We start from the raw sequence: 17,222 nt of genomic DNA, 5'->3' as shown, positions 1-17,222 counted from the left end.
TTCTAGCTCTGCTGCCTGGTATTTGGGACCTGCTCCTGGCAAGGAGACAAGTGTCATTGGCTTTGAATGTTCAAGCTCCACTTTTTGAGTACGGATTAGGGCTGGCGTCAGTTAACACTAACAGTTTAGCATACATTGGCTTTTAGTTCTACTTGTAAGCGTTTGCTTTCATGAGTAAAACCTGGTGAGTTCTTTACCCCCCACCTAGCTCAATCAGACTGAGCTTCTTTTCTAACTTCAAAGTGAGGAACACATGCAGGGAAAGCCAAACCGCTGTAGTTTCTCACTCTGTGTAATTCCATTAAAAACACAGTATTGTTTTTTAAGGACCTCACAACCATCAAGTTTCAGGTTTATCTACCACGTCGTTCTCAGCACTTTTAGGAACTGCTGGGCCCTGTCACATTACCCTAAAAAAAGTAAAACACAAAACAACACAACCCTAGAATACTGTCTTGAAGATGGAAATGTAATTTTTTTAATGATTATAAATAACAAAAGTAAATTCATTTTTTTGTTTTATGTTATCCAATAAATACATGATAGCATAAAATTAGACAAAGTTTAAAATAATCTAAAGTAGAGTATTTTAGTTATAAATGGACTGTAACGTTCTTTTACTTAATAATGAAAGATGGGATGAAAAATATTGAGAATGATGTTCCCTTTATTATATGAGAATCTGCAACTCTCTTTTCTTCCTCTGTTCTCCCATCCTCGCTCCTCTGGTCTCTCTGAACAAGCTGGGCCCCCATGAGTAAAGCCCACAGCTGTTGGGTCAGGTATTTCTTGCTTGCTAAATTGACCTTGACAACACATGTTGAATTATTTTTAATGTTATTAGATTTCCTGTGCACACAGGCAATAAATGGGATGAATAAATTATTCTTGCAATTAATAAATTCCTTTTACTGTGGGTAGAGCTTAGGAGGATGAAGACATGAATTTGTAGGACTGATAAATTTTTGATACTGGTTTGCAAAGCTACTTTGGAAGGAACCCAAAGTCAACACACCCTTCCTGTGTAATTAGTTATATTAAATGCTGGGAAGGACTCTCATGTGCTTTTCCATGTTAATTTAATTGTTTCATTACTGATTCACAATCATTTGGGCTTATCTTATACTTCCTAGTGAATACTTTGAAATCTTCAGGTTAAAAAGGAAGTTACTTGAATTTAAACTGTAAATTAGGGAGTAATATTACCATATCACAATAGGTATCATTCTGGATTTTTCACATCTGTTTTATGTTACTGCTTATTTGTAAGATTAGATACACCTGCTGTTTTCATCCACAGGAAATTAACATATAGAAACGTTACTTGGTGCTCCCACCAAATTAAGAGCTGTGTCCTGCTCATCCGGGGCCTGGGTTTGCTGTAGTGACCTTTCTACTGCCCTACTCCACTGCTGCTGGGTATTTCTTCCACAATCTTTTCGTATTAAACTAACTGGGGAGAGTCATGGCACACTAAAGAGGAATGTGGGAGGAGCTGTGTATAAAAGTTCACATTCTTACCTGCTGCTGTATCTTCTCAGTTAACAAAGCATGAAAATCATGCTCTTTTTTGAATTCCTTATCATCACTAATTCTTTACAAATATCTGTTTCATGGATTTCATTTGTAAATTCTTTACGAGGTTCTGAAACTACAATTTCAAAGAGCCCTCAAACTGAAACTCTGTAGAATGATTTTAAGTATCTTCTCTGAGGCTCCCTATTTTGTTCCGTCTCATGCAGTCGCGTTTTTTTTTTCTTCTTCGTTATTTAACTGGATAATGTCACACTAACTGTTGGTGCTCCAGAACTGAAATGGAATCAGTCAGTGGGCAGGAATCACCATTAGCGTGAAGACAAAATTTTGAGGAAATGACTCACCAAGCAAGGAAAGTCGCTGATATGACACTAGTCACTGGGGCAGAATGTCTGCGGGAACTTGAGTTGTTGCTGAAAGGCCAGTTCGAGGTTTTGAACATGAAAGTGCAGTCACAAAGAGTCTGAGAGACTAGAAGGCAAATGGGAAGTTATGCAGGTGGCAGGACTCACAAATGTGGTTGGTCTGAAATGACGTGGTCTGACGATAGAGCATAAGAATCCAGTGTGGCCTTGCTAAGTCAGTCTGATCATAGGGCAAAGGGAGGCAGAATAGCAATATAATACAAAGAATATCCCTTTTAATGGCCAAGGGCCCTGTCTCCAACGTGGAGCAGGTTTGGGTGGCAAGATACCTCACGCAGAGCCTGAGGGTACTCACATAGAGAACTGGAACCCCCTTGCAGTGGAGCAGTGTGGAGCGATGGAATCTAGACAGTGTGGAAACTAACCAAGGGCCCTCCACGGCCGGAGGCTGCCGGGAACAGCAGTGGGCCGGAACGGGCAGTTTGCTAGGGGAGGCGGAGATGCAGCTAGGCAGCAGATGCAAATGTAGTTCTAGTGCAGCTTATTGACTTTCACTGGGTAAATCAGCTTTACTTCATGGTTTTGAAAGGGTTGTGCTTGTCAAATATCAAAATAGACCAAGCACTTCCTGCTTGTGCTCCAGTTTGCTGGATTTTGCCTCTCCTCCAAGCAAAGGGTAAAGATAATCACTACTCTCAGGTGCCAGAAGGACTACTTATTTGTGTGCCTAGGCGGGAACCCACAAAAGTACACCAGTACGTTTTGGATGTCCCCTTCATTTGAAATTGAAACTCATCTCTGGGACAACTTCAGTTTCCCATCAATTTATGCCTACATTGAGGGCAAACAATGAGAAACTCTTCTCCTCCCCAAAAGTCTATTCATTAGGAAGTTACCCAAGTAATCTAGTGATTGACTGAAAGTGACTAACAGAACATATATAAAAATGTATAAGTGAATCGATGGGTAGGGAAGGCACATGCAGAAAACAGTCCCAGATCCATGGACAGTTATATAATAGAGATATATGACATGTTTATACACATTTATATGTTTGAGTATATAATTCTGCAGAACTTGCTCATCTTTTTTATTTATTTATTTTTGGTAAGGAAGATTGCTCCTAAGCTAATACCTGTTGCCAATCTTCCTCTTTTTGCTTGAGGAAGAGTGGCCCTGAGCTATCATCCCTGCCCATCCTCCTCTACTTTGTATGTGGGACACTGCCACAGCATGGCTTGATGAGTAGTGTAGGTCCATGCCTGGGATCAAACGTACCAACCCAGGCTGCTGAAACGCATTGCACTTAACCCAGCCACTATGCCATCGGGCCAGCTCATTATCTACTTAATCTTATGGTTCCCAACTTTTCTTTTAAAAAAATAAAAAATGATCCTAACAGACAGATGTCATGATTTATCTGTGACAGCATTTTAATCAGGAAGCATATAGGAAGCCAAGAGTGGGCAGGGAACCATCAAAGCGTGTTCCCCAAGAGGAGGCTAAAGCCCTGGTTAGTTAGCTCTGTCCTAGCAGGGTATCTGGGAAGAGTACATTGACATCTGATTCCCGTGCTTTCTGCTGTCTTTGCACCCTGCTGGGGATCCATTAGCCTGCTGCTGAACATCTTTGGAGGGAGAAAAAATAGAAAGAAAGAAAGAAGGGGGAAAAAAAAGCCACCATCAAACTTTGAAGTCATCACTGCACCAGCCTTAGGGATAAACAGAAAACCTGATGTCGCAGCATCACACTGAGCCTCTCTTTGCAATAGCAAGCTAAGTTTTTGCCCTTTCATTCTCAAGTTAAGCAAACCTCAATGTACCTAGAATTTCAGTGATGCACAGAGGCATTATAAATCTTCTGTTTGTTAATAATTGAGGGATTCAATTTTTATTATGAACAGAATCAGGTTTTCAGCTCATCTCAAACTGCCTCTTGCTTTTGGAGTGGATTTTTTTCACGCATAATGCAAAAGGGCTTGACCTGGACAGGATCTAGCCAGAATAATGCTCTCTCTTCTTTCAAAAAAGGAAAAGTTTAGCAAGAGTACTGCCTCTTGATAGAAATGTCATGCTGTTTCTGCAACAAGCAAGGCTTCTGATGTTACAGTTAGAGTAACTTTTGACTTTTTTCTGCCTTCAGTTGTAATAGTTGTTTTGGAAAATACTTTCCACCTGATGCAATGATTAGTATGCTCTCTAGAAAGAAGGGAGGAAAAAAATCTGTACAATATACCTGGAACCATAGACACTGGGAGTTGGAATTGATAAACTGGAAAAGAGGCTGGAAGGTGCAACTCCAAACAGTTTTTCTGGATACCAATAAAAGTACTTTAAAAACAACTCAGTGTTCCCCACATGGTTCATGTCTTGTGTCCAATGAAAAAAAGAAAGTAATGAGAGCTACAGAGTAACTAGTTAGAATATAGCATCATCTCCTCTTAAAAGCCTAAAAGGAATGGAATGTGGCTGAAGAAAGGAACAATTTCATCAAGTATTGAAAAAAAAAAAAAAAGACCACCACTCAAATCAGTTTCCTATAAATGTTTCTCTACAACATTTAATATTCTGATAGTTGAGAGTAAGAAATAGTTGGGGCTAATTTCTTACTTGTCTTTACAAAGGGGGACATATATGGAATGACATCATGTATAACTCATAAAACTTTAAAAAAAAAAAAGAAAGAAAGAAAGAAGGAGGAGAAGGAGGGAGGGAAGGAAAGAAAATAACTTCCAGGGCCAGCCCCTTGGCCAAGTGGTTAAAGTTCCACACGTTCCACTTCAGTAGTGGGGGTTTGCAGGTTTGGGTCCCAGCTGCAGACCTACTCTACTCATCAGCCACACTGTGGAGGCATCCCACATGCAAAATAGAGGAAGATTGGCACAGATGTTAGGTCAAGGCAAATCTTCCTCATATTAAAAAAAAAAGGGGGGGAGCAAAAAAGAAAATAACTTCCTATATTCTCTATAATTAACCCGTCTGGCTCTACCTTTTCCTCGTAATGGGATCGGGGGAGAGAGGGTTCAGGGACTGTACTTGAACTTGACAATAAAGGATCTCAATCTTTTCTGGTTAGAACAGGTCATTGGGAGGACTAAAATTTGAATTCCTCCCAATCAGAGCTGTTTCTTCTCACCAGCTGATATCTAGGTGCCAGGGGAACTGACATATCCTCATAACCATTCTGTGACCGGGGAGAAGGACACGGGTACACATGCTGCCTGTTGGGTCTTACTGAGTTCACTGAAGGTGGCTGATCAGGACTCTGGGCGTGATGCTGCTCTATGTGACTGTGGGTGTGGGTGTGATGGGTACTTTGTGCAGGCCCTGCCCCCTAGCTCTGGCTGCTGAAGCCCATGGTCCTTGTAGTAGCTTCTCATGAGAAGCCCCCACCAGCTTCATGGTCTGTTCTGGTTAACTAGTTCTCTTGGCATTTGCTCAGCTCCTGCGGGACACCCATGAACTCCCAGCTACGTTCTCTTCACCCTGCAGTTCACACAACTTCTTCAGTCCTTTCTTTTTCATTTATTTATTTTTTAATTTTTTTTATTGAGGTAACATTAGTTTACAATATTATATAAATTTCAGGTGTACATCATTATATTTCGATTTCTGTGTAGACTGCATCATGTTCCTCGGTCCTTTTTAATATGCCGCTTAGGTGATGCCAGCTTGTTGTAGGAAAATTCTATCATTTTCCTGGATTAGGCTCTGAGATTCAGGAGACAAGCCATCCTCCCACCCCCAGAATTTGACCCCCAAGGAACGTGGAGCCAGGACACGAACTTCCAATCTCATTCTCCCTCTCACTGCCCCAGCTTTCTCTCTCTGTCTCTCTGTCTCTCTGTCTCTGTCTCTGTCTTTCTGTCTCTCTCTCTCTCTCTCTCCCCCTCGCACGCACGCACGCCTCCCTCTTGTCTCTCTGTCTCTCTGTCTCTATCTCTCTGTCTCTCTCTCTCCCTCGTGCGGGCACGTGCGCCTCCCTCTTTCTCTTCTCTTCTCTCTCCCTCCTTCCTTCCCTCCCCGCTTCCCTAGCACCCACAGTAAAAAGTGTTTAAATTTCCTTTTCTTGTCTGATGGGAACTACCCTTTTATGGTCTCCTCTGTGCTCTCCAAGATAGAATTTTGTAGTGGAACTTGATGATCTGACCCAGCCAGACTTGGTTCTAAATAGATGGGGTTCTAGAATTTAGGAATCCCCTTTTTCACCACACAAAGCTGGCATTGAGGGTTATTCTCTCTCAAAGCTGAATGATGACAGCTTGCTGCTTCTAGCTGGGAACCGCAATTTGCCTGAATTGCCTGAAGGAGGGAAGTCTACTGAGTTAATGTGGGGGGAGCCACAGGCATCACGATTCAAGCAAAACAAAAATGCATTGCATGAAATGAAATGCATAATATTATCCTTGTTACATATACTATACCCAAATCTGAGTATAGTAAATAGTAAAACCTGACAGTAAAACCTGTTTACTTCAAAATTTTCTATGTATTACTAGTCAAATATGAATGGAAGAGAATTATAAACATTCAAAACTGTCAGTTTTATGTAGTTTATAGGCTTATCCACTACATCCTGCCTCCAAACTTTTACCGGAATGGTCTTCCTTTAAAAAAAATCCCCATGTTTAAAAACCTCAGGTTTCTACCAGCATACATTGAAGGTACAAGATACCTTCCAGATTCCTTGGTTTTGTATTCAAGGGTCCCCTTATTCCAAGCCCCCTTCCTCTTGGCCTCCTCCCCCATCCTCCACCCACTTCCTCACCCATGCGCTGTTTGCACCAAAGCGCAGACTCACTAACCCTCTTATCCTTATTCTCTTACCTTGTTTATTACTCCCTCCCTCTCCCTTCTGCATGGAAGATGGCAGCCCAAACTGTCATCTCCTCTGTAAAACCTTTCCTCCCCCTCCACATTTCTACAACGTTCTAGCCATCTCTTCATAATCACGCATAACAGTCTGTATTATGATTACCTTTCTGTCTGTCTCTCTTCCCCATCAGACTAGTTTCTCGGGACCATCGTATTCCTGGTACCCAGCACAGTACCTAGCACATTAGAACTGCTCAGTAAGTGTGTGTTGAGCCAATGAATGAAGAAACAGAAGAGTGACTGATAAGATGCAGTACCACAGAATTAATTATAAGCAGCAGAATGTATGAAGTAAGGTTATAATGTCATTTTAAATTATCATCTATAAATGTATAAAATCTTTCATCAGAGTATGCACTGTTATATTCCTGCCCATAATCTGAAGTATATGGCCTATGATATCTTTTTAGAAAGTAGTTTAGTTCTCATCATGGTTGAATTGGTCCTTAATTCTAATGTAAAAGACCAGTTTATAGCCATGAATTTTTCAGAGCTTTGACTTTTTTAACTAGGAAATAAAAGAAATTTTCTTTTTTCCCAGTATTGCCAGAAAATGTAGTTTTCTAGTTATTTTAATATTCAAGTTAATAGAGAGAACTAGCACACGTACATTGATTTTAAGCAATTATATTGTGTATTACATACATGATTTCAAGACAATATAATACAATAAAACAATAAATTTATTATGATTAAAATTTAATCTTTCTTTGACTTAGAAGACTTGTCAGATCCTACAGTGCCTAACAGTTATCAATACAAACATCAAATAATAATGTGCTGTGTAGATGAAGTGGTGAATAGCAGAGAGGGCTCATTCATAGAAGAACTCAAGAATTCAAGTTAATGTTGCTTCCTGCGTCAGGCATGGTATGTGGCAGGTGAAGTCATCTCACACCCTCGGCTACATCTCAGAGTTCTTCCTGCACATCTGATGTGCCACGTTGTTTGTTTTTGTAGAGGTTTTTCCACCTCTAAAAACTGAATTTGGCTTGATAAATCAACCAGCTGTATATACATTTTCTTGTAAATATAATGGACTTTATTTCATGCAACTTAAAAAAAAACTGTTCTTTATACAGTAGCACTTAATCCATTTGTATTCATGTGCACTTTATGAACTCAAAACTGCCATTATGAATCCATATTAAAACACCAGAATCTGGTGAAAAAATTATAATATACTCCCTAATATGGCTTTTGGGGGTAGAATTTCAGATAAGATCTACTTCTCCTTATGCAGCTGACCAGCATAAGTAACTCTTTTTAAGTGCTTTTGCTTTGGAATCATGAAGCCAAATATCACTTAATCTCAAGTCCATACAAGGCTTGGAATGTTCTCTTTACTTACAGTACTTTCCAGTTCCTCTAGAAAGCATATTTTGAAAGCTGATTTACCTCCTCCTCATGGCCCTCTCTTCTTTGACTCTCTTTAGAGGAAAATGGAAGGAAGGAAGTGAAGGAGGGAGGTGGGGAGGGAAGGAAGGAGGGAGAGAGAGAAGGGAAATTGCATTTTTTTCACTAGGAAATGAATTAAGGCCTCTTCTGCACTTACTGTAAATGCCCCTCCAAAATTTCTGCAATTTAATGTCCATTTGGATGGTCGGCACTGTTTGAGCTCCTGGAAAGTGAGGCATGAGATAAGCATAAAGCTTTCCTGTTATGCTATTGCCCAACAGAATCTTCTGTACTATTCTAAATGTTTCCTAAAAGAATTCAAGGAGGCACTATCTGGATCCTCAGCTCTCACTACTCTTATATTTAATTATCTGAGCGGAAGCCATCAAAATATTAAATAAATCACTCAAGGCACTATGCCTTATCGTAACGAGCAGATGCTATACGCAGTGTGATCAGAGAGAGCCAAGCTGTCAACCTCGTGCACCAACCAATATGGCAGCCCAACAGTTAGGTCTGTTAGCCAGAGTGTAAAATGAAGTTAAGACTTCTGTCGGACTGAGTGTTTGGAAAAGGAGTTCAGTATTAGAGTCCTTCAGATATGAGGGTATCCTTATGCATTCGTTTTCAGTATGCAGACATTTATTGAATACTGACTGTATTGGCCACTGGATAAGGGCTTAAATTTCGAGTTTATAAAGTACTTTTATATACACTACTTAATTTAACCTTAACTCTGTAAAGGAAGAAAATACATCATTCTGGATCCTATAATGTCTCATGGTCTAAGTTTCACACATGAGGAAACCAAAACCTAAAGAAGCCAGTGGACTTAATCAGAGGGAAGCAGTTAATACGTCGCAGAGCCGGAATTTCAGAGTTTCGAAGCCAAGTCCTCTCAGTCTTACTTTGAGGCTTTTTCCTATACTGACACGAGGAAGTGGGAGGCAATTCCATTTTGTCCAGCAGTGCTCCTCCTTTGTAAAGCTCTCATTTACAAAATAAAACTCTGAATCCTCCTGTGGGGAGGGCACAGGGCCCTGCGGAGAGATTCCAGGGAGAGCAATTCCTAGAGGACCAAACCGGCTAATGGATTCTGTTCAGCTGGTTACTATAGAAACTTTCTCAGAAATATTTTGTGTCAAGTTGTCCTTGATCTAACACTTTCACCTGTAAAGTGGGGTTGATGTTGCCAAGAAGAGATAGCAGCCTGACCTCACCAGTTTTTTTCTTCATCCTCTTGAGAATTCCATTAATATATTAATAAAGAAATTTTTTTAAAGATATAAACTCTCTTGAGCAATGGGAGAGGCTGGAGGAATTTTGAGGAGCATGACAGAAAAAGCCTAGATTAGTCTGAACAAACTACTAGTAGAAGTAAGGATGTTAACGACTCTGCTAGTGAGGACTCAGAAGGAAATGAGGAGCACAGTAGAGAAAACATATTGCCTTAGAGAATACCTAAACCATCAAGAGCAGACTGTTAGGAGAAATAAGGACCGCCCGTTCTCGTCTTCCTGTGATGTCTCTTCATGCTGTTGTCCACATGTAAACACGTTTTTACCCAGGTACACTAGTGTATTCTGCTTTGGTCACTTAACATAAAGTTCATAACATGTTTCCACATTCCTAACATAATTTTCATAACATCCTTTGAAATGACAGCCTAGTATTCCTATCAGTTGACTTGTCATAATTTATTAAGTCATTTCCTACTTTTTTCTTTTTGCTAATAGAGATAATTCTGAAATGAGCACCTTTGTTCAATATTTTATTGATTTATTTAATACTATTAAGTGTGGCTAGAAATAATAAAGTTGCATTTCTTTAAAAAAAGGTATAAACTCAAGGACAACAGAGTGTGAGAGGAGACAAAATATCCTCAAATATTGGAAGCTGGAAAGGAAGTAAGGTCCTAGAATGATGCAGAAGGGCACGCCAACAGGAAGTGAGCTGGTCTGTTCTTCAGAAGGAACTCCTGAGATGCTCAGGCTTTAGAGGGGCCAAGTACAGCCAGGAGGGGGGTTATTCATTTCCTAGGGCTGCCTAACAAAGTACAACAAACTGAGTGGCTTAAATCTATTCTATTCTCTCACAGTTCTGGAGGCTAGAAGTCTGAAATCAAGGTGTGGCAGGATTAGTTCCTACTAGAGGCTCTGAGAGAGTGTTCCATGCCTCTCTCTCCTAGCTCCTTGTGGTTGCCAGCAGTCCTTGGCTTGCCTTGGCTTATAGCTGCATTACTCCAATTTCTGCCTCTGTCTTCATGTGACGTTCTCCCCTGTGTTTCTGTGTCCCTATGTCTTCACATGTCCTTCTTATAAGGACACCAGCCATTGGATTTAGGGCCCACTCTAATCCAATATGACTTCATCTTAACTTGATTACATCTGCAAAGACCCTATTTCCAAATAAGGTCGCATTCCAGGTACCAGGGGTTACGACTTCAGCATATCTTTTGCGGTTCACAATTTGATCCACAACACTCAGGTTGGGGCATGAGCCTGGATACAAGGGGAAAGGTTGGAAGTTAGTAAGCGGGGTCTCAGGAATCTCCCACTACCCACACAGCCAGGTAAACAGCCTCTGCAACCTCTGCCAAGTCAGGAGACCAGAGAACTCTTCTTTCCAGAGCACTAATTAGGAGAACTCACAGCTGAAATTAAAAGTCTGTGGACTGGCTGGACCCCCAGATACCCTCCCACTCTGCAGCCAGGACACCAGCAGCCAGATACCCCTGGAAACAGAAAAAGGAGATTTCTCACTAGGAAGACAGAACAGCCTGAGAAAAGATCTGCCTGTCCTTGCGCTTGGGACTCTCTCTGTGAAAGAGTCAACTCCCTGCAGGATGCCCTCAAAGTGAAGCCCACCAGTCAAGCACAGCCTCCCCCACCCCTCCCCACTTCACAGGCTGCCTTGAAGAAGTCTTTCGGTGCCTTGCACTGAAATACATGCGAACAGATAAGGGCCACAGGATGTTTGAGGAAAGCCTCCAATATGAAGGGATGGAAGCAAATCAAAAAATGAAGGAAAAAGGAATTCGGACTGTACAGTAAATGCAAAAACCAAGACAACTTCCAAAAACCTCTAATATCATCAAAAGACAAGAAACATGTCATAAAACAAGCCCAAATGCCTGGGATTTTTTTCTCCTTTATTATTTTCTAGTTGCCATGTCATGATTTTCCTCCCTCCTCTGAGTTCCCTCTGATGCGGGGTCGGTGAGCCGAGTCGTCGAAAGAAAGATTTCTTGGACTCTCAAGATCTGGCAGTAGTGCTCTTTTTATTTAGAGAATAGTGTGGAATAGCATGGGGACAGGACCCATGGGCAGTGAAGAGCTGTAGGCATGGGGACAGGACCCATGGGCAGTCAGAGCTCCTGCTGCTGCCCTGAGTTGAGGGTTAGGGCTAATTTTTATAAGGCATGGGTACGTGACTTATTTTTACTGGAAAAAGAAAAGATGATGTAAAAAGTCATTAAATGATTTCAGTGCAGATGGGGTCTGGTTATTGTGCGGTCATATAACTTTAGATACGAATCTGGTCATATAGATCGGCATGTAGATAAGGATGCCCTGGGCTTCTCTCCCTGGGGCAGCCCTAATTCATACCATAAAAAAATCCACCGGGTCACATAGTTTGGCATGTAGGCCAGGTCACCTTGGGCTTCTCTGGCTGGGGCAGCCTTAATCCACATCACCTCCACTAGGAGGGCTCTCCTGGCTCTGTCTGTGCTGCCAGCTGCCTCCACTCAGAGCCTTGTCATGCTCCGCAGCCCCCCTCCAGTTTCAGCCCCTCAGTTCCATCCTCCACGTCAACACCAGAGTTTCCTTCCTAAAGCAAATCTCCCTGTGGGTCTTCAGACCCTCCCTCCCCATTACTAGAGGGAAAAATCTCAGCCGGCATGCTTGACCTTCCCATGCTCACCTCCTCCCCCTCCTTCCTTTGTACTCTCTGCTCTTGACAGAATTGGCCACCAGCCATTTCCCAAATTGCTACCCCACTAATGTCCCATGCCCTGGTGCCTGTGCTCCCACAGCTATCCCTGCCAGGCCCACCTTTCCCTCTTGTCCCCCAGCAGATCCTACTTACTTAGGAATCTGTTCAGATGCTAGGCTCCTTATAAAACCACTCTTTGCCCCCAGGAGGTAGATATTCCAGCCTCTGGGACCCTTTGCATTTTCCCTTATTAGCACATTATGCTTATTTTCATTCATTGTCTCGGTTTCTCAGCCACTCTTAAGTGCCACCAACCTTCACCCTCGTCCAAGCTGGAGCAGCAGTGTGTAAGTTGTTACTCAGCGGCTAGCAGACCCCACGGTACTGCCTCAGCAACGCAGCCGGTGTACCGAGTGACAGAATCAGGAAGGAGTGGGTTATCACACTGTTATTAGGAAGATCTTGCATTCCCTCAGCATCCTGTGCTTTCAGCATGCCCTGAAATAACCCGCCATTCCTGAGTTGCCCTGTGGCAGAAGTTAGCATTTCTGTCTTTATTTCACGGCTCAGAAACTAGGGAGTTTATACGTGCTGCTCAGCATCGCCCTGGTGAGTTAGGGGGAGTTTCAGCATATGAACCAACGCCTCCCACAAGCAAAGGGAGGGATAAACTACAGAACCATAAAATAACAGAAAGGAGGAGTTATTCTCCATGCCCTTGACTCAATATGTCATCTATGATCTTAGTGCTACAGATGGTCTGAACAGCTGAAAAATCTAAATGGGAAAGAAGAAAGAGAGCAACAAAGACATACAGAGAAGAAAGAGACGGAAAGAGAAAGAGGCCAGAGACGAGGCACTAGGGCGGAGTGTTTTTGTAAGTGTCCTCTTTCAAATCTGCCCTCCACACTCATAAAGCCTCAGGCTCATTATCCTCAGCTTTCTTTTTATGGTGATCTCCACTGACTTGTAGGTTTGACTGAAAGTAATTCCACTCTGCTCCCTTTTTAAGGGCTTTGACCTTACAAAGTGACTTTCTTCTTGGAGCAAAAGGAGTTGACGATCGTTAATATCAACCTTTCAAGCATCTGAACCAAGGGAGGTGAAGTATGCAGAAATGCTTTTGCCGTCATACGTTAAAGCCCTCCAACCATGTGAGTCGTTCTTCTTGTTATTATCATCAGTACCCTCGCCAAGCTTCAGTAGCCTCTGTCATCAGTGTGGATGGTAATCGCTGAACTTCCTGCCTCACTAAGACGGAGCGAGTCTACAACATTTCCCGAGCACTGACTCCGTGCCAGGCACCAGACTGACTTTCCAAGCATTATCTGATTTAACTCTTAGCAATATCAGGTTAGATACTATTATTATCCCCCTTTTCAAATGGGAAAACTGAGGCTAAAAAGTTTCCGTACCTTGCCAAAGAGTACACAGTTATTAAGTGACAGAACTTAAGATTCTTTGTGCTTTCAAATCTGGGCTCCTCACCCGTCTGACCTACTGCCACCTGATATAATGTGTGTGGGCATTGGCATTATACTAACGTCACGTCCTTGTTGGGTCACCTTAAACAGAGCAACTGGCTGTTGTAATACTGAAATGTTTAACTGGAAGCGAACTTCCAGATCATCTTCAGGGGAAGAAAGCGAGACCTTGAGAGGTCACGTGTGACCCGACTTAATAGTGGCAAAGCTAGATTCAGAACCCAAGACTTTTGACCTTCAATTTAGGGTTTGTCCCAATAAACCCTGCCATTTACGTTTAAATTTGAGGCATATTATCTCCAAGTTCTCAAAGCTCTCCCGAGGGGGCAAAATTTAAAAAGGAAATCTATATGAGTAGCGATGCAGATTTCAAACAAGCAGAAAGCAGGTGGAACCAGGGAGTTCATTTTGAAGGACAGCATGGTGAACCAAGACGCCTCCGAGAGCGGGGAAATGGAATGAAAAGTCAGCAAACAAGGTAGAAAAGACAGCCCTGAGAGGGCCTGAGAAACCCAACAGAAAACCTGAAGGAAGATAAATGGATAATTTAACAGCCATTCAGTTTTTAAGAAAGACAAAGAACAAGCTACATTGCATCAGAAAAGGCCCAGAAATGATGATGGATGGGGCCCTTCAAAGGAGCGGTGAGCACAGCAGAATCACAGTTGCCCACACAATTCCCAGCTGAGGGCAAATTTGAGGAACTAAATAAGGATATGAGACTGATATGGATTGAAGAGTTTTTCAAAATCTATTTAATGGCTAGGCAGGGGACATTGATCGCTTTTCAGAGGAAATGTTTAGGATCAATGAGGTAGTCGGCCCTTATTTGTGATATGGATGGGTGAGTGGAGAGAGGGCAGTGTTTATCCGTAACATTATCACAACATACATTAAGGTATTGAAACAATTTTTGAATTACGGTGGCGAAGCACTAAATTGTTTTCATCTTTAAATAAGCATTTCTCTTTTTTACCCTTGTACTTGGAAGCCTTCTGTAACTATTAACAAGCAGATGATTTGTTATATAATAATTCTAACACATAATCAAAGATTGCTAGTTCCTTTATCAGTTCATGTTAAACTTTTAAATAAAATATTTTATTATTAAATAGTTTCTGCATACCCAGTAAACAAAATTCAGAAGGCACGAAAGTGCTAGAGAAAAGTGATCTTCTCTCGCACTCCTGTCCCCCAGTCACCCGGTTCCTCTCCATCCACTTCTTCAGTTACCCACCGCTATCCGACTTCTTGCGTGTGTGTGGAAAGACAGTCTATAGAAAAGCAGAAATACAATGTGTCTTTACACTGTTTTTATACATAATATTTATACATTGTGTTTTATACATACAGTATATATATGTTCTTATATACACTATGCTCATATATATGCATCTGTGTGTATACCTACATATGAGCATAGTGTATATCCTGCCTCATATCTTATTTTCTTTACACTCAATATATTTTTGAGATTATTCCTTTTCAGAGTCCATACAGCAGCTGTCTCATGCTTTTTGATGGCTGCAGAGTATTTAGATTTTAAAGATGTAGAATAAATTATTTAGCCAATATTTAATTATTTATGGGCACTGATGTTGTTTCTAATAGTTTGCTACTGTAAACAATATGTAATAAATATGCTTCTAAATGTGTTATTTTCACACTTTATTTGTAGGATAAATACCCAGAAATGGAATTACTGTGCATTTGGCATATGGGCATTTGAAATTTTGATATATATTACCAGTTTTCCCACTATGGAGTTTGAGCCAATTTATATTCCCACTAGCAAAGTTTGAGACATCTATTCCTCCCATCTTTAGCAATATAATGTGTTATCAAACTTCTTGAATTTTGCCAATACAATAGGTACAAAATCTATCTCATTGTAGTTTTAATTTTTATTTTCCATATCCTAAATGAGTCTGATCATACTTTTAGTATAAATTTATTTACTTTAAAGCCATTTGTATTTTTTCTCTGTGAACTCTTCATATTTTTGCCCAGTTTTCTATTGGGCTGGTGGTCTTATTGATTTGTAGGAGTTCACTATATATTAAAGAAATAAACCTTTATCTATAGCAAAAGTGGCAAATATTTTCCCCAGGTTGTCATTTATTTTTTCACTTTGTTTATGCTATACACAAATAAATTGATTTTCTGTAGTCAAATTCATGAATCTTTTCTTTTATGGAGTCTTGATTTTATGTCTTACGTAGAATGACTTTCCCCTTCCAAAATTATAAAATTAAAAATTTTATATGATTTCATTTTTTGTATTTATACCTTTGCTGCATCTGGTTTTGCTTTATTTTGTTGTCTGTAAATTGTGAGGTCAGAATCCAACTTTAGTTCTTCAGATTGCTACCCAGTTTTCCCATCAGTTTTTGACTAATCTTTTTCCTTGTGATTTAAAAGGTCACCTTTATTATATACCAAATTCCCTTAAACTCCATTCTATTTTCACTCTTTCTATTCTGTTCTATTGATCTGTCTGCCTTGTCATGCTATTTTAATATCACTTTAATATATTTTAATGATAAGCATAACCTCACCTTCCCTGATACTATTTCAGTATTTTCTAGGTATTCTTGTTTGTTTTTCCATATAAGCTTCAGAATTTAGTTCAAAAACAAATCTAGTTTGTCTTTTTATTGAGATGCTTATTTAGTTTTCAACTGTCAATGTTTGAAAGTTAACTTAATACAAAACTTTCCAATATTGAAAAGATAGAAAATGTTGCCCATTAAGAAGGTTTTCTTTTTTTTCATAAAATTATAATGTTCCCTTCCTTAAACTGCACTTCAAAAATGTAATAAAAAACACTCAGGGTATTGGTCCTGCTGTCCCCACACATACAAACTTTTCCCATATCTTAGTCTTTGGGGAGTTAGCGTTGAACTTAAAGAGCCACAATAACGCGCCCTCAACCAGGTCTTAGAGCGGATGGGTTGGCCCCTTTCTGTGGACAAAGAGAAGGCCAGCTAATGATACAACTTACTCCTCTTACACTCCTCTTACACCCAGTGGTACATGTAAAATAGTCCTTTCTTGTCTTCCTATTCTTTCTCTCCAAAATCTCACCTTATTTACTATGTTGTAAAATTAAGAAAAAGAAAGTTCTCTTACCATATGCAGAGAGACCATCAAAATAATAGAGAATTTTTGTCCCCAAGGATCTTTACCTAAAGACAAAGCATTTCTCCTGCCTGCTTTGGGTCTGGTCCTCTGTAGGTCTGAGACATGGGGATGCCCACACTCTGATTGCTCCTCCCTGTCTCGAATCTTAGCACTGTTTGGTGCTGGGCATGAGGACCACTTTTAAACTCTCACATGAAATGCTCAGTAATCATCAGATTAGCATGGTACTCACTAGGCAGTTCATTAATACAAGTAATTAGTCTTTTGACTCTTTTGGGACTCTGAAATATAAGCTAAAAAATAGAAAAGCAAATGCTAATAGAGAATGCCAGAATCCATTCTTGGAAGTCCTAGTACCTTTACTCAGAACACCCTTCACAGGGCATGGAATTGCAATTCCATATTTGTACAACCCTCTCCCACACAGGCACCCTATTATGTTTGGAGAACCCTAGGACTCAAGGCACATGAGAAGTATACAAAAT

The 17,222-nt window shown here is 40.7% G+C and overlaps 1 protein-coding gene across 1 annotated transcript in view; it reads left to right on the top strand.

Moving 5' to 3' along the window:
- PDE11A (phosphodiesterase 11A) overlaps positions 1-17,222 on the top strand; it is a 388,624-nt gene that overhangs the window by 355,864 nt on the left and 15,538 nt on the right. The gene's annotated exons all lie outside the window — the stretch shown is intronic.

This window comes from Equus caballus, chromosome 18, assembly GCF_041296265.1.
Source record: "Equus caballus isolate H_3958 breed thoroughbred chromosome 18, TB-T2T, whole genome shotgun sequence".
Lineage (NCBI taxonomy): Eukaryota > Metazoa > Chordata > Mammalia > Perissodactyla > Equidae > Equus > Equus caballus.
This window is presented reverse-complemented; position numbering and strand designations above follow the sequence as displayed.